We start from the raw sequence: 19,453 nt of genomic DNA on the forward strand, positions 1-19,453 counted from the left end.
GATTAGAACTGAAATAAACTATTCCAGAGCTTCTACATGGATCCCCATCTTGAGGGATATCCTATGGGCTGTTCTTTCCCAGGGTCAGAGAATAAAATGGTAGTTTAGGTTGAAAAGGACCTGCAGAAGTCATCTAGTTGGACCTCCAACTCAAAACAACACTGTCATTCAAGGTAGATATAGTTGCTGTAGGCCTCCAGCAGAATGTCGATTATCTCCAAGATGGTGTCTAAGCCCAGTGGAAGGAAAGTGTTAGTCTTTTGCCTTGGGTTTAGAATGTCAGATGTATGCTAACTTGCAGATTGTTGCAAGGAAACCAGAAAAAAATCCATTTCCATCATTTGCTTTCTACCCCTGTTTCTGGTTGAGACAGCCTTGAAGAATAACGGATGAAAATATGATGTGGGAAAGCAAAGCATAGGATCCCCATCAGGAATTAGCATTTTGCTTTACTTCAGCCTCCATTGTGAAAGGCAAGATTTCAGCTACAGTTGGCATTTCCCAGTGCTTTACTTTCACAGTCTTCCCTCTCAGTGCATGAGATTTGTAGACCACCATTTTCCAGGATCAAGCTCTCCTGATTTTCTTCATGTAAAGGGTCCTGGACACTTAATTCAGGGATCAGGATTCTGCTCAGAGGCATTGCCATGCCAATATGCAGAGATGCTGATATCTTATTATGTTCAGCCCTTGACTATGAAAGATTATAATCTTCAATTCTTAGCTATCTATTTGAAATTATACCTAAGTTTCATCAGGACCTCGAACAGTTTTACATTACTACCATTGTTTTATTGTTTCAGACATGTCAAGAAGAAGTTTTAATGCTATGATGATATATTTTACTCTCTATTAATGGAAAATTTGCATGTCTACCAAAGCTCAGGCACTAATAGGCATTAGAATGATTATTATATGCTAATCTATCCTTTAAAGTAATTAGCTGTGTTGAGCAGCAAAACAACTCTGTCCTACAAGAGCCAGTAAATGGACCCTCTGTAAATGCAAAAGCTGATTACTTTGATATAAAGAGGGACGTTATTTTTTGCACCTCTGGAAAACTGCCTAACTTGAAAGCCTCATAATCTGATTTTCATAAATCCTATTTAACACATTATTATTTTCTTTTTAACAGGCAGTACCTAAAGTGATATCACTCTTCTGATGTTACCCCTTCTTCTTCATAACAGAATCCCACGTCCATACTTATGCATAATTTGTGTCATAGTCACCAAAATGCTATATTAAATTTAATCTTTTTACATTAATTTTTTATTAAGGACTATCAGAATAAAATTGCACACAGTTTACATTTCTAAAATTATGCTGACTCATATCTATGTCAGATTTTAAGGTCCTGGCTTGCATGGAAAAACTAATCTTTCTCTTCCATCAACTTATGCCTCAATAAGATTTCAGTAAGTTTAACCTTTGACCTGAAGGGATGCATGCCAAAAAAAAAGGAAGAAAAAAAGGGAGAAAGAAACTGCTTAACAGTTCATTTTGGCAAGGTCTAGAGAACTGTGTTGTAATCAAGACATAAAGGACAGATAAGTCGGAAAAAAACACACATTAAAAATAGAGATCGATGTGAAATTCAAAGGACCAACTTTTTCTAATTGAAGAAATTTTATTTAATCAGAAATTCACCTTGAAAAATGGATTACTCCAATGTATCCAATACATTTGCATATGCTGATATATCCAGTGGATAACTCTCAGAACTTCTTTATCCAGCTGTATTTTTAATGGAATAAGCAAATGCATTTCTCCAAATTAAATCTGGTACTACTATACAGTCTAATGAAAATTAATTCTAGCAAGTCCCCCATTATATTCACTATCAAAGTCCTTTGCTAGAAGTCTCTATAGGACTCACAGTGTCTACTCAACAGCATCTTGTCTGGTTTACCATTGCCAGAGGCTTCATGTAATCCCATGCATAAATATGGCAAGCATCACCTTGAAAAGGGTAGATACTCTGGGAGGGATACCTCTCTGAAGGTTATTGGAAAGCTTGTCTCATCTTTAGCTTCTTTTCAAATGGGCTTATTGGTGTTTGTTGTGCCAATATTGTTCTTGAAGCACATTAATTTTCTCTCCTGTGTATTTGTCTTGCTGTAGTATTTTTGTCGAAGTGAGCAAGCATTGCTTTTCCAGGCAGGTAGTTGAGAATCTCTTCCTTTTGCCTGGCTAATTAAGCAGCCACTCACGTGGCACTTTGTCTACACTAGTAGAATCTATCAAAGACTTACTGACAGCAGGCTCTGCTAGCTTGGGCACTCTGTTAGAAACCATCCACTACAGAGGGAGAGACATACAGACAGACAGGGACACAGAGGGCTAGACTCCACCTGCCAAGCTTGGAAAATGAATACAAGACCTTTGGCTTTTACCTCTCCTCACATGACCAAAAAGATACCTCTTCAACACCTTCCTGCACATCCCCTTCCCAATTTTTATCCTTATTTCAGAATAAATTTTCAAATTGACCACTGGTTTGTTTTTACACCTCCCTGGTGAACAAATCTGGGCCTGTGTCTACAAAAGAGAAAGTAATTTCTCCTCAAAGAAAATAACCAAACAGATATGCAGTGATATTCAGAAATAGGTTCTGGGTTTGCACACAAAAATTGAGTCTTAAAAGTAAGAATTTAGAGTTGATAATGTCTGGTACTGTTCCCAGCTTCCATGTGATTTTAAAATCATTTCATGACCCTGTAGAACTTGTTGCTGCACAGACTGAAAATTCAGTGAGGATATTACATATATCAGAGAGGACTTCTCATGAGCTGAAAATCAGAGTTATCTGGGAACATATTCATTAAAAAGTGGAATTCTAGAGAGGTCCCTGAGAAAGTAGTAATAAAAAAAATACTAGCAAAGAGGTCCTCCTCTAGGTGTTATGACTTCTGAGATATGCTGACTAACAGTGTGGCTGGCACAGAGGACTTAACTTTTCCTTTAGTCACAATGCCTTTTCTCCACTCCATAGCCAAGCAGTTTCTGTTCTACTAGTGCTTACTTGAGTATCTGTCATTGCCCTTTATTGAGGCCTAAATATTGCCTAAAAAAGGAATACAACCTTATACAACCAATATTATTAAATCATAGTGCTGTTTTTAACTCCACATTTCAAACTTCAAGTTTATTTGATTGCTTGTTTGTTTTTTATAAATTATTTTTAATCTTCTTCCCTGCTTGTGCTAAGTACAAAGGTAGACTTTTAGTTAACATTAGGACAAAGTAGGCTGGGAAATGCCTGACTTAATCATAGCAAATATTTCATGATTTGTCTTCCTTATGTCAAATGGAAAAGGAGAAGATTAAACTCCTGTGTTGTGAAAGTAAGAAAATGTCCAAAGGGTGAAAAGTCTCAGAAAACATACACTTACAGATTTGAACAGGTGGAATTCCCATGGCTGTATTCAGTGGAATCATGAATCAGCAGAGTAAAAGGATGTTTACTGCCTTTCACAGCCTACTTCCCATAGCATCTCTTTGCTTAAGGAGCCACAGCATTCCTTGTTAGAATCAATCACCTGTTAGAAAGAACTCAATTCTCCACAAATGAAAATAAAATATGAAAATAATTTCATGAGTGAATTGAGAAAAGTAAGTGGAAACTAATCAAAGTAATATTTAAAATTAAAAAAAACCCCTACATCTGCAACTCTGAAACTATTCTTTCAGAAAGAGAGGTAGGTAATCTTTCTTGATCTTGAAGAGGTATGTAGGTTTGATAGCAGCCAGGCCTGTAGCCAGGTTCTTCAGTGAGCTGATTTAAGAACAAAAAGCAAGCATTTGTCTTCCTCCCACTACTTTTTTGCTACCTACAGGTATTTAGTGCCACCTCCATTTGCTGTCTATTGAGTGACATTAATCTAGGCACTCCAGTTCTTTAATATTAATATCTTTTTAATTGAATCAGCCCATATGCCAATTATTTATCAATTCTTTATATTTTCTTCTGAACTTCTTTAAACTCTTAATTTTTTTCAGTTAAAGGGATTTTTGTGGGAGGCCTAAAGTAATTACACTTCTATTCACCAGCTATATACCTAATTAACAACAATTCCTTTTCTAAGGTCTGTGAATGACATGCTGCTGAGTACAACAGCTTTCAAATTGAATAAGAAAAAGGAGGCAGTAAAGTTAAACTTTTTTTAAGTGGGATCTTTTTATATTATGTTATCACAGCAGAATTTATTTTAATTTTCCATCCAGCTCTTGTAACTGTAACGTCTGAACTTGCAGATCACAAGGTAAAAATTTTATTTCTGTGATTTAAATTACTATGTGCATATATTTGTACCATGGAAAACTTTATATCTATCGATCTATCTATTTATGTATATAAATATGCACTACCGAATTTAATGATCAAGACTTGAAAAAACATGGAACACAATTTTATATACAGTGTTGTGGAGTTTGTTTGGTTTTTTAGTCCTCAGGGGTTTGTTTTACTTTGGTGCTTAAACTGGGATTACAAAAGACAAAGTCAAATTAAAGACCAATTAAAGAGGAAGGATTGTGAAACTCACCTGAAATATTTACCTTTTCTTCAAGCTCAACTTGTCTTGCTTCAGCTCCCTGCTACTGAAGCCTTTATTCCCTAGATTTTCTTTTTCCTCTGTGCACATCCTTAAATTTTGAGATCAGTCTGCTCTAAGCAATTCCAGATGTCTCTACCTTCAGGTAGTGCATTTCAATGCAATTGTCATTCTTGTCATTAAGATTTGAACACCCAATGGTTTTTCAGACACTTTTCTTGAATTTAGAACACAGTGTAGAGCTGAACACTGGTTTCTGGACTTCTCCAAAAGCAAAACAGCTTCTTCAGGTTTCCACAGTAACTATCTATAAATTCAAGATTCAGCTGAGTACTTTTGCTCCTGCCTTGCATTAGGAGCTTATATTCAGGTGAACTGTTCCAAGAAGCTTTCCTGGACAGAGTCTGGGGGGGTCCTTGTGTAGCCTATGCTTGGAAAAGTTATGTTGGCATAGGGGATATCAGTGTTAACAAGGGAATATCAGTGTGTGTGAATGAAGTATACAAAACTGTCTGATGGGGCATTTGCCTCAAACAGATTACACTGTAGAGAAAGACAATCACAAAACAGAATAAAATGTAACTAGGAAATTACCAAGAGGCTTTGTAAACAAAAAAGTCAGCTTGGAAAGGAACTATAAAGGAAGTCTGGAGCTTTTTTAGCAGTGGAGAGAGACCTTGCAGTGGCCACAGCAGTGGTCAAACCTTGGTGCTGCCAGAAGTGGCTCCATCACCATTTCATCCTGCATAGGCCAGGCAGGGCTCCCTCCCTGCCAGACAGCATGAGCATCATTCCAGCCAGCTGACCAACAGTGCAAGTGAGAAAATGAGGGTCCCACACCCAGGGGGTGCCCAGGTGAACCTCTGGGGTGCTTTCTGGCATTAGTGCATAGTAGGGAGCATCTCCACACAGAAAGAGCATCCACATGTCCAAGAAGAAGTGTTGGTTTTAATTTTTAAAAAGGTCTTGTTGCTTGCCCCTTTTATTATTAATTTTCCCTGCAGTATGTCAGCAATCAAACATTTAAAGATAAACATTCGTTTACATTCCAGGGAAAGAAAACCAACCAAAATCTACTGTAGGAAATATGACAATTTAAAATATCTTTCTTCTAAAAGATTCTGAAATAGACTACCACTTGTCAAGAAATCTGTGCTGTATTAGCTCATCTAAAGTTATTAAGTGTCACTGTAAGTGCATGCTTAATCACACTACATGAGCTTCTCCTCTCCACTATGTGAACTCTGTTTCCTCTGCCTTTAATGATTTCTTTTGTTCTTCCTTGGGTGCCTGGACAGCATCCTCCCAGTGACTTCTCATCCCTTTCTCACAAAACATCTGTAAATGCAGATGTTCTGCAAAGCCTGCCATCTGAACTGATCTTGGGGAAGATTCTTAACTCCTGTAAATTGCCTGAGTACCACTGAAGTGTATAAGACTTGGCTGATTCACACCATCTGGCCCTTTGAGCCACTCTGTGTTTATTTGCATAATTGAACATATTGTTTCAGGCTCATGCTGTTTAACTGTAAGATTTCCTGGCCAGAGGCTGTCATAACAGCATACTGTACAGTCCCAAGTAAATTTCAAGAGCTACATAAATAGTGATAAAATAGATCCATTTTCTTTTACCACTTCCCAAGCCTACCCCCAAAGACCAGAGCTTTCTCTGCATGGGTTGGGTAAGACTCCTGGAGTCTGAGTTGGACAAGTTCCTGTCAAAACTAAAAGCACAGGCTGTCTCAGAGTTGACACCTAACTCAGACTCTATAGCTGAGAGATAATACTGTAGGACCAGCTCTGAGATTGTTGACTTATTTTGTTATACTACAAACTTTGCTGTTATTTTTTCTATTCATCTTGGTTAGATCATTATTTTACTGGATTATGTCATCCTTCATCTTATGTCTACTTTTTCTAAAGGGCTTCAGGAGGATTCCACTACCCAGTACAAAACTAAAGAATGTAGCCCTTTACCATTAGGTAATAAAGAGTCCTTGCCCAAGATCTAGATAAGAATATCATTCTATTCCTTGTGCAATTTTATACCAGATGAGCAAAAGGAAAAGTACCAAGAGCTGAATTCTAGGTTCTTACTCGGTTTATAGTTTCTTAGCCTTCTTAAACAGGGATGAAGTAGCACTACTAGTCTATGCGAAGAGAAAAAATATATCTCTTTTCTTTTTGCTGCAGAAAATTTCTGTGTTGTTTATCTCTTGTTTGTTCTAGGAGAAATGAAAGTACTAAATGAATGTGCCACTGTCTAATTCTCTCTTACATGATTACAAAAATACCCCACTTTGTCTCTTCATCATAGCAGTCTGGGTATGAGAGTCTGGTTGGAGGAGTAAATTTATCTGGAGGAAACCTCATGCTCCTTATACTCCCTTCATATTGTATGTCCATGTGCATTCCTAGGAGGTTGTCTATGTGCAGCATGAAAATCCATGGATCCTTTAGTCCCTTAATCATTGGACCAAAGAAAAAGTATTTTGTTTGTCATCCAAGTGTGTGCATGGACCTACCAGATGTTATTATGCATACTCCACTCTGAACTGGCTTCACTGTTTCAGTGTGTTCACAGTTTTCTCATTTGCTCCTTCCTAACAGAAATATTTCCTTTTTCTGTATATAACTTGTGTTAACACTCTATAGTTCTTCTTTATTTAATTAAATTTTAATTTTTTATATTTGTTGTTTTGCTGGGTTTTAAAAATTTTTCTTCTATTGATTAATTTTTTTTTTTTTTTTTTTTTTTTTTTTTTTTTTTTTTTTTTTTTTTTTTGCATGGCTTGCTATGAGACATCCTGAATCCTGAATTCTTGCATTAATTTCTCTGTGATGTCTGGGACAACAGTAGTTACCATAAAAAAAGTCATTTCACATTGCACAGTATGACTCAGACTGATCAGATGGAGTTAAGAGAATCATCAACAATTTTGCCAACCTATATTTCTAGATTTTTTAAAGTACCTTTCATATCAAAGACATGGTAGAAATATTGAACACCCAGACATGGATGTGATATTAAGAGAAATAAGAAGATCTATATAAATCAAGAATGCTACTGCTTGTCACGTGAATTTTTCAGAAATCAATTCTATTCTGTTAATATTTTGTAAGATATTGTAGTAATGTTCATAGTTCTGCAGTATTCTGTATCTGTATTTTTAGGGTTCTTAAAACTAAAGTTGTGATTTTCCAGTAATATGTATTCATATGTACATATCTGTTTCAAGTATTTATTTTCAGGTATGGCAAGATAAGAAAAATCAAAGCAATAAAAATTATTTTAAAATGCATTTAAATTAAAACAGAAATAAGTTTCAAAATTAAATTGTCCTGATTTCTTTTTAAATTGACAATAATTTCGTAATTTTTACAAGCCCTACAAATCACCAGAGATTAAAATGTTGATTTGGGGCAGAGGGTATATTTGAGGTTTTTGTTTCATTCCTTTTGGTGTGTTTTGGTTTGGTTGGGTTGGGTTTTTTGTATTTTTGATGGTGTTGCATATTTGGGGGGTTTTTGTTTGGGTAGCAAATTCTTTTAATCCAACTCATTTATCAAATACAGGAGATGTTAATTAAATATTTGTCTTGACTTCTTTTTTTTTTTTTTTTTTTTTTTTTTTTTTTTTTTTTTTTTTTTTGGTAACAGTTATTTTAACCAACATTTGACAACTGCCAGTACAATTCCTTCTGGATACAGTCTGAAGGCCAAGTTGATGCTTCTTTTGCTCTGGAAAGGAGACATTAAAATGCAGGTCCTGTAGAGCTTGAAAATCCCAGTGCAGAGTCACACAATTTGGTGCTCAAAATCCAGGAGCTGTATTTCTTGTAGCTAGTGGTGAGGAGATAGGGAATTCCCAAAGCCTTTTGCCATTCCAAGGTCAGGCTGCTATAAAGCACATTAGATATAGTGCCTGACTGGCACAACAAATAAAAAGGATATGCCCTCTTCAGCATCTTTGCTAGAATCTAGAGCAGACTGAAGCAAGCATCCTGGCTGTTCACATTTACTGGGCTTTGAGTCTTATTGCATGGATGACTCAGATCAGACAAACTGAATTTCATTTGGGAAAGACAAGCCAGAAGGTGCATTCCCAAATTACATCTAAAGCACACCAGCTGCTGAGAACACTCAGTGCATGGGACCAGGCTGGATACAGTTCAAAGCAAAGCATCCTGAAACAAATACAGCATGGACATAAGGTCACTAACAAGATGTGGTGATTTCTGCAGATATGTTCCTACTTCTTCTAAATGATGACAGAAACAATGAGAGATCATCTGGACATCCCCTGTAGTTTCATAGAAAGACTTTTATCCTCTGATTTACTTTGTTATTCAGCAATATGCAATACAGCTGAGGAAATATTGCTAGGCATTCATATATACTCATTCTAGATTTTTTTTTTTGACACTAGGAAAACCCTGGCTGCAAGGCAAGATGTCCAGATTATATTCACAAGTCTGTAAAACTTTTTGGGTGAGTAGTTATCTTGTTTGACAGCAGCAAAGCTTTTCACCTATAAATCGGATTATAATACTTGTGTAGCTTATAAGGATTCTGGGAATATGAATAAATAAATATTGAAACTACTTTAATGAGAGGTATAGTAAGCCCACACAAAATTAAAATTTAAATTTTATGTTTATCTTTCCTCATGTATTTAGAATACTTGAAGAGGCTAATTTCTATTTGCAAAACTGTTAGAAGAAATCAGATACTTCAGATGACAAGAATCACAAAGAGAAGAACCACTTCTGCCAGATTATTATGTAGAAGGAACACCTAGAAGTCCAAAGAAAAAGAGATACAATGGAATTTATGAATATAGAACTAACTTTTAAAAAATAAAAGAGTGAATACTGCTTGGTATTCCACGTAACATTTGCCTCTACCTTCAAGAACAGATTTTGGGTTCTAAAATTGCAGAGTATGGAAGTGTCTACCTCTGTCTTGCCCAAGTACTGGAATGGTGCAGGATTTCAGGCATAGCTTTTATTGTATCTTACCCACCATGAGTGGGACTATTCCAGCACAAGGGGCCAAACACTTCCCAGACCTGTAACACGTGAGAGACCTTGTGGGCAAGTGCAAACGCTCCAGTTGTGCTGGTGAGGCAGGAAGCAGGGCTGCTGAAGAAGCAGGTGAGCAGGGGTTGCACAATGCTGTGTCAAAGGTGACCTGCTCTGCAGCGCTCAGAGCTTGGCTGAAGGCAGATATATCTACAAACAATTACTCTCTGGGGTGTTTGTTGGTCCTGCTGTGGGCCACGTTCTTGAAAGTGAGGCACATTGGAGTCTAAAAAATACAGGTCAAAATTTGCATGAGATCTAGTCCATGGATGCTTAAATAAATGTATGAAATACATACAAATAAATGAAAACAAAAAGTGAAAAATTAGCTGAATACCAGTGTTAAAAAGTCAGTGATTACCTGTTGAAACACAGATGTATTTGGTATTTTTGGGGGTGTTGAGTATCTGCTCTTTTGAAAAGAATATGTTGTGTTGTGTGATAACAATTCATAAGTTTCTGAAGGTTTCAACATTAAGACCTTTTTAGGACATTTCTTCTGGGTGTTTTTTTTTTCAGTTTCTGAATGAGTTGAACTGGTGTTTTTACTGTGATATCTTTGAGCAACACACATAAATAAGTTTACTGTCAACCTCTTTTTTCTCCTTTGGTGAGGCTGGGGTTTTTTGTAAGCAGTGAGTACTGTAACATGCTGGAGGCTATGTTATGATATAACATTTATGCAAATAAGCATACACATGGAAAGACTCAAGATCAGCTCCAGATCTGGGGAAACCTGGATATACAATACAGAGTCTTTTTGAAACTAACTACAGTTTTAAAGCCCTATCATAAAGTCCTGACTGATGCTGGACAGAATCAAAAGCCTTCCCTATTCCAAGGGTAAGAGGTTTTTTAACCTCTCATTTTGTAACTCTGAAGATGGAGTATTATCAGTATTTGAGGTGGAAAAAAGACAGTGATACACTGCTATCCTCATCCCACACATACACACTCTTCAAAAAGTGGCAAAAGGAGAAATATCACTGATATCTAAGATTGCCTGGACATGCAAGTAGGCTGCATATGCAGCATCCTAAAAATCATTTCCTGAAAAAGTTTCCTGCTTTATTTTACTAAAGTTCATACAAATCTAACCAGCATTTTTATCGGAACAGATCTTGAAAATTCCACTTAGAGATTATCCAAGTCAGCATATAATTAATTATAATAAAACCAAATTAAAGATTTTAACTGATATAAATAATAAACATAAGTCTGTATTGATACATAATTTTGATTTGTGTCAAAAAACTATCTCCTGATTGCAGGTTCTGCTTTACAATAGGTGTAGTGTCCTGACTTGCTGATGACATCTGGTACACTGTGGAAATCTACTGCTTTTGCTGAATTTGACATGCTATTAGAACATCATCATAAGCTGAACACGTAGACTGCTGGAAGACTGTAGTATTTTATTCTGTTAACTGTGCTATTTTTAAATGACAGTCTTCACAGAACTACAACTAAAGCATGTCTTTGATTTAAAAAGTTGGAAAATTTACTTTCCTTATAACATAAATTAATAAAGCTATGCTGTTCTCTGTTGTGACTTGTTAGACATCTTTATTGCCTTGGAAAAAGACATATATTCTTGCAATAAAATCCATCCATCTTTGAGTGCTAAAAATAAGTAGATATGAAAACTATAGGACACCATTCTGACCTATGTATAGATTTTGGCTTCCTCGTTTTCTTTGAACAGCAGAGGTAAAAGAAACTGAATTACATTGAAAGTATTTCAGTGCCAATGCTTTTTTTATTATATTGGACTAATAGCAAAGGACCTTTGTGTTCATTTAAACCTTAAAGCACTTCTATACTCATGAAACAATGTACAAAGTCTTTTAAAATGGAAGAAGAACTGCAGTCACTTTTCAGTCAGCCTTACCAAAGAATAATTTCTAAATTACCCAAACTAGGATGGACTGAAATATCCCCTTCATTGTCTTCGATGGTAAGAATGTGTTGATTATAGTTTCATGAAAATAAAGATAATCTAAATGTTTAGTAAGACCCAAGGAATTTGGTTTTTTAATTGTTGAATAAAATGAGAATGATGTGAAAAAGAAAAGAATTTGGGTCTTGCCCTTTCTTTATTTCGAAATGCAAGGAATGAAGAGTTTCTATTTTGTCAGAGAAGCCTTGTAATTTATCAGACCTTTTCACCAGATGCATTATCAAAATTAAAAAAAATTAAACACATCAGGCACTCTTAATATAATTCTTTAATATTTAATCTTGTCATGTAATACAGTTAAACTATTTAAGGCTGAAATACCATCAGATTTTTAACAGGATTATCTAAGTATTGGTTGAGAGATTAATAAAGGTTCCTTCCCCACCATTTTCATCCCCAGAAAACAAATGTTGGAAGTGTTAATGATTCACTAGGTGTCACTCTTATCTCTATGAAACTGCCGATAGAGGACAATTCCAGCATGGCAGGAGACAACATTCCCTTCTGGAAATGCTATCTTAGCTGGAATGTGAAGCCATAGGTCTGGCAACTTGTAGTCATTAGGAAGTCCTCACCCTTTTTAAGATGAACATTGCTAATCACATGGTTAGCATGATTGTATTCTTGCTTGTTGAAGTATATTTTTAAATTTAAAATCAAATATGATTTACGTCTCTTTCTAAAACCAGTACTGGTATATACACTCACCTGCATTATTCTTTACCTTTTTTATTGGTTAAAAGCTTATATCAAGAGAGACTGTACTTCATTTAATAAAGCATTACAATATGTAACATTTGAAAATGAGAGATGGTAGGTATTAAATACTGTATAGGCGAACACAAGCACAAGATATATGCCCCAGAGCGTGGCTATCATTGAAATTGTGAAATCATGGTCTGGTACCTCTTACATCTCCAAATTCCCACAGTAGGAGGTGGTTTTTATATAATTAGTAGGTCCATTCCAAGCAAACCACTGAGGTGACCTAGCTCAGCCTTCCAACTTTCAAAACAAAAGTTTATTTGGTCTCACTGTGTTCTGCCACACCTCTTCTTCTTTGCATGCATTCACAGAGAATATTTCCCTACCTTAGTTTTCAGAACTATTTTAAGCCAGGTAAAAAAATATGTGCTCCAGTCTTTAATATCCCTTCAAATTTTAAGCAAGACTGAGAAAGACCCATCCAGAAATGTATTCATCTGCTGTTAACAAATACTGGACTTTGGTTTCAGTATCCACCTGTGGGGTTAGCGTTTCACAGCTGTCAGTGTCATTAAGGACTGATCAACTCTGCTCCTATTCTGTGGATTCAGCCTCTTGTGTATTTGACCAATATTAGAAGGATCACAAAATGAAATATTTTTCACTGTAATTTTCAAGAAAATAAAAATCTGAAGAAAACATTTATTATGGTCCATTTATCCCACTGTCTATATTGTTCTAAAGCAAGGTTAGGCTTGACACTGAGGTTGTTTAGTCTGTTGTTCATGAGGCTTCAGACAAAGTGTCCAGATTTTTATTTGTCCCTTTTTGAATTGTGACATGCACTGGAAGATTTTTGAACTGAGAAAAGAGCTTTCTATTTAGGTTTTTACAGTTTTAACTTACTAGTTTTTCAAATCGTGTATCGTGTTCTATTAACGTGACAGGAAACAGATTTGTGGAAGAAAGTAGTCTACATAATAATCCAGGTAAGACAGTATTGCAGAAAACCAGATTTTATTTGTAGAAATCTTCAAATAAAATGTCTACATTATTGATTCTTTTGAGATAGTATCTACAGAATCATACAAAGATTTATGTTTCTGCTTCCTGTTTGCTGCAAATGCTTAGAAAGATGAAAATACCCTCCTCAAATGCTTTAAATCTGAACCAGCTTATATACAATAGAAATATACAAAGAGAAAGATAGGTAAAGGTTCAGAATGATGAAGGCTACATGTCAATTTAATTCTAGTTTCTTTTATTTATTCTTTTAGTACAGGCCTACGTGTCAACAAATAAAAATGTAAAGACCAAGTTATTTTGCTGCTCAAATGAATATGAACATTACTATGGGGATATTCTGTTCATTCCTTCTCTTTCACATTGTTTAATGTCACTCCACTGTTCTCTTATCACAAAAAGCACTTCCAGATGTCCAAAATGTTCTCTAGAAACAAGTGTTTCATCAATAAGCTAGGAAAAATATTGAAGGTGTTTTTATGCATCTATTTGTTAGAATGGATGTAGAAAAGAGCTTTTCTATTTTAGTTTTGTAATAACTGGTTAAAGATAGGGAGAGGTTAAATCCCAACAAATGTGCAAGAAGAAGGAGGTAGGAAAGCTTTGTTGCTATGGTACTCTGAAAACTCAAAACCTTGGATTTGGGAATAAACAAAGAGGTCAGTGATGTATATATTAAGGAAGGAGGTACTGCAGGAGGATCTTCATTTAAAAATGAGGTGATATGGGGCAGCTGATGATCCTGTACCAGTCTGAAGTGAACCACATCAGTTTTATCCCCTCTAGAGATCTACTTCCATGATAAAGTTGAGAACACCACTATGAAAGTTTTGTTCAGCTGCAACTATTAATATAGCTGTTTATTTAAAAAGATCACCAGTAAGTTCTAAGCTAAATATCTCTGTAAAGTCTTCATTGCACATTGTCTAGGTACCCATTTCTGAAACATGGAATGTGAAGAAATACAAATTGGTTTAAATAAGATTTTGACTTTTTGAAAGTCTATTGCAAACCTAGTATAAAAGAACTTCTAAAATAGCTCTGTTTGATATTTTCCTGTAAGATTCTGGAAACAGGAAAAATGGCAGCAATTACATACCCAGTTCCTTCCTTCTTCATACTGAACAATTACAGATTTAAAAGGGAATTCTGCATAATTACTTCTGCTCCTTGATTTGCTTATAAATAATAGTTTCAGTTTAGTAGTATTTAAACTATTTATAAATAAACTTGTACATCTCTTACACTGTTCATTTATTGTGCTTATTTACAGCTGAGAGCCTAGAGAATATCTACAGCATAGTTTTCCTGCAACATTTGAAAAACTATGAAATGTTTTAGCTCAATATTCATATGTGCTAAATACTTTGGTTCACTTAGGAAAAACTGTTGTGATTTGAACTTCACTTTCATTGTCTGTTTGTGACTGAAAGCTTGGTGACAGAAAAAACACCCCAGTGTGATATAACCAGAGTACTCATTTAAAATGTCATCTGAATACTGCTAGAAACATTTTCACTATTTGCCTATCTTGACTGAAGATTCAATTATGTTTATTCTTATGAAAAATATGCAGGTTTCTGTGTGCATCTTGACTAATTGAACAGTTTTGTTGTGCAGTTTCTGTTCTGACATATTCCTTGTGCTGTGACTCACCAGCATCTCAACCAACTCAGGCGCTGTGGTCTGATGTACGGTGTCTGATACACTGGTACTCTGTCACAGAGAAAACAGTACACTGTGTAACTTTTCATGGCAGTAAACATTTAATCTGAATGATCAATCTGAATCTGTTTCTTTACCTTTCTTTCTTTATAATGAAGAGCACAGTTTGAATTTAATAGAAGAAAAGCTGTTGGGGTTTTGTTCTCAGAATCACTAGCTCTGCCAAAAATAGCTTGATGCCATTTTCAAGTCATAGAGTGTTTTCATTCTTTCTACCTTACATAGAATGCACCTCTCTTTTCTCATTAACAGAGTGAGGAAAAAAGTATACCACTGCAGATACGCAGTTGCTGCTAATTTAAAATATTGTTCCTGTACATTTTCATGCACAAGCTGATAAAAACAGAGATACTGATCCAAGTCCCTAACTTCCATTTTGCAAGCAAAGTGTTAAGTTTAAGAGGAATTTCCTCCAGCATGTCCTGGAACTCACTAATTTAAATAGGTTAGTTAACAATAAGCTACATTCCTGCCATCTTTGCTCTTGCTGTGGTGTGGCCAACAATTTTTTTTTCTCAAATATAATTAGTTAAAAGTTTATGCTTTATTTTATGCTGAAAAATTTACTGTGAAAAAAATTGTACAAAACCAACATGTAATTACAGTTGTAAGTACTGCAATAAGAGAAGTCCACAGTGATCTAATTTGAAAAGTATTATAATGTGGGTAAAGAGGTAGGGTTATCTTTTCAAGAGACAAGTTAATATGTTTTAGGATTTTTTTTTTCATTAGAATAATCTTTTGCAAATAAATTTCACTGGGTATTGAAAGCCCTATTATTGCAATGATTTGATATTGAAAATTATTTCAAATTTTCTGTTTTATTCCTGCTTTGTTGTCTTCCCAGATTAGTTCACTCTCTTCCTAGGAGACTGGACTGGATGTGAGTTTGAAAACTTGCCCTAGGATTACAGAAGTGTAGACCAGATTTATGAGATTGGACCTGGAGTAGAAGGCTGAATTTTCTGTGTGAAAATTTGTCTGCATCAGATTTACATAGAAAAAAGGTAAGATTTACTTCAGTCTAGACTGTGATGCATGGTATAACTGTTTTATTTGTTAGATCATAGCCTATATTCTGAATAGAGTATACAACTATTTAAAGTACAGAGACAGGCAGCAGAGCAGAAGGTCCATTTACCTTGTCTAAATGAGGCAGAAAACATGAAATAAGCCTGGCAGGAAGAGAAAGACAAAAAGAGCAGAGACTCAAATCTTGAGATGAAAGAAGGAAATATTGAAAAGGAACCAGAATGAACTGAGTACTGTTTGATTGAGATGAAAATTGCTGGAAAGTCAATGGCTTGGAAAGCAAGACTGGAGGAAAGTGGGACTGGTGCAAATGGCATTAGTTTCAGTTCTTTAGAGCACTCACTTCAAAAACAAAATTTGAAGTTTCAGCTCAAAACTCTGGCTGACTTGAAGTCCCACATGAAAACACCTAACAATACCTATACAGCACTTTAATGATTCAGCATGAGGTTTATTCTGGTTATTGGCCCAGAAAGCATAGGGAAATGTGAGAATAATGGATTTAAGGCTCCATTACACTGGAGTAATAATTTATAAAGCATTATAAAATATTAAATTTGGCACAAAATAGAGCATAATCAAAAGTTTTATTTACTCTATTATACATTATATCATATTTCAAATAAGAAAGAGTGAAATCTACTACTTTCCTTATTCATTTTATAAGGCTGCAAGATTATGCACGTGCATTGAGATAGAATACTTATGCCCTGAAGTGAGAATTTTTGTGCCTGAGACAGGTCTTTACTAAGTTACTGATAAGAGAGTGCATATTTTAAACAAGACTGGTGCAGGCAGACAGACATGTAGCAGGTTTAGCAGGGAATCATAACCTGGAGGGGCTTCAGCAGCAGAATGGCAACACCTTCTCACTGCAAGGGGGAGCACCTGCTCATCCCCCTGTGCATGTTAAACACAAGTGCATGTTAATTCTTTCTTGAAAGAGAAAATTACACTGTGATATCCCACTCTTAAAGGGTTGCAAGGCCCTAAAATGGGTGTCGATGCACGGACAAGCATCCATGGAATGAAATAGAACAGGGGAAAGAAAACAGAAGAAAGAAAATATTACCTTTATTTTAAGTTTTAAAAATTAAAAAATACAAAACAAAACAAAAACAAACAAATCAACTAACAAAACCCCCCAAACCATAAGCTAGGGCTATTTTATCTTTTCTTCCTACCTAATTTTTTAGGCAAAATAATAGTTGAGTCATTTGTATTCAGATACTACATTTCAATACAATTTTTTTTTTATTCATTGTTTATTCCTTTGACATCCAAAACTCTAATTTTTATTTTTCCAAATAAATAAATAAATAGTAATAATTGCAGTGGTGAAGTATTGTAAATTCTCAAAGATGCTCTGCTTTTAAACAACTCATAGCTTGTGAATAGGTGACTGAAGGCTGAACAAAGGAGGTAGGATTCTTATTCAATACTTTGATTTCATATTCCAAAAGAGTGTTATCATTTAGCTGTGCAACCTTTTATCTCTTTAGCTATGTCCTCATGTACTGCCATCACATCAGAGTCTGTTACAATTTTTAGCAGTTTTTAGCAAAATTTATTATTCCTGCCATGAATGGAATCTTGTTGTTTTTACTCAAAGTTTGAAAAAAAAAGCTGAAGTAGTAATTTTTAAGGAGCCTTTGAAAAACCATGATGGCATTTGCATTCGTAGTCTTAACAAAAAATATTCTGGTTTCCATATTGTTGTATTTGAGTTTGTTGAGAAGATACAAAAAATACTTTCTTTAATACAACCTAACACTAAATTCCATTTTTTGTACTCTGATTTATTGCCTGAGAGCAACTTTATATTTTTGGAAAACACTATAATGCTGAGCTGACCCCAAATGATGTAAAAATATCTATTTGCTTTTGCAATTTTATGGCATTGACTACTTCAGTGTATGTTTAAAGAAATGTTCTCCCTGTGTTTTATAGTAAATGTTGAGGTAATTTTCAGTGCTGAGTGTTCCAAGAATCTTGTGGTTTTGGATTTTTTTAACTGAAGATGGAAAGACAACCCCCACAACAACAACAACAAAAAAAAATTGGAAAACCCATGATTTTGAATGCATATGTAATATCTTTTAGCAAAGTAAAGTAATTTAAAGATAAACATTTTGTGAAGTCAGGTGGGTGTATTTATCAATAAATTGACTGTCTATAATGATTTAAGGTCTTACTGCTTCTTAATACCTTTTCCTGAGAGCATAAAAAAATCTCTTGATGAAAAGACGTGGTACAGCAAATTTAGCAAGTGAGTTATTTTTGACATTTCTATTTTTGGAAGTGTAACATTACCTATTGCTGCATTTCTGTAGGATTGCTAAGTTTGTGCTAAGAATCTCTGCAAAAAACACTTTTCTCTTTCTTTCTTTTTGTTACAGTGCTTCTGACCAGATAGAAATAGAAATTAGGATATTATTTCATTCACACCAATTTTTTTTTTGATTTATTTTTTTAAATTTCCTCCACATAGTCCCTCCTTATAGGGACATACACATGCTCACAATCTTGTGTGGGTAATTGAAGTCAGTAGGACTCACTGAAGTCCATAAGACTACTTCGATATTTAGATTAAAATATGTATAAAATCATGTATTAGAGATGACTTTCATTGATGTCATTCACAGGCAGAGGTTTTGGAAGAGAAATCAATGATAAACGAAGACTAAGGAAATAATGGTCCATCTGGATATCCACAAAAACAGCTGAAATATAGAGCTACTCTCATCCCTACTGAGAAAATCTTGATGGTTTCAGTAAAGCTCTTGCTGGAAGCATATGATGTGAACAGAGGAGACAAAGTTCTTAGTGATTCAAAGCCAGAGACAACACCTCAGTGCTTGCTTTTGCTGAGAAGCTTTTCTGCAAATTTCCCTTCAGAATTATGATTTAAATATTTCGTCATAACCAAGTGAGGTCTATAAGTAAATAGATTTGGTTTCTTTTCCCCTATCTCCAGATCAATTTTCATTTTCCAGGAATGCTTTAGCAACCTGAGCATTACCTGTTAGCATACAGTCTCTATCACCATATTCACAGATGGCAAGAGGTAATTTGTATTCTCTTATATTTAGTTTTTAGAATCTTTTGCCATTGCACAGGATGCTTAGCTTAAGTAGTTACAGTGCGCTCCAGTATAAAGTCAGGCACAGGTATTCAAACTCTGCAGCCATGCACTCTCCTATACAGCTTGAAATGACAAGGACAAGTACTAAAAGTTCTGGAAAACAGAAAAAATAATAATTAATGTAATCTTAGAAGCACAGGAATTTCTGATTCCCTGTGAGGATACGTAGTATGTTTTCCCTCTTTTTATTGTTGATGTGTTTTATTTTTGTTCCATTTTTCCT

Source organism: Prinia subflava, chromosome 4, assembly GCF_021018805.1.
Source record: "Prinia subflava isolate CZ2003 ecotype Zambia chromosome 4, Cam_Psub_1.2, whole genome shotgun sequence".
Classification (NCBI taxonomy): domain Eukaryota; kingdom Metazoa; phylum Chordata; class Aves; order Passeriformes; family Cisticolidae; genus Prinia; species Prinia subflava.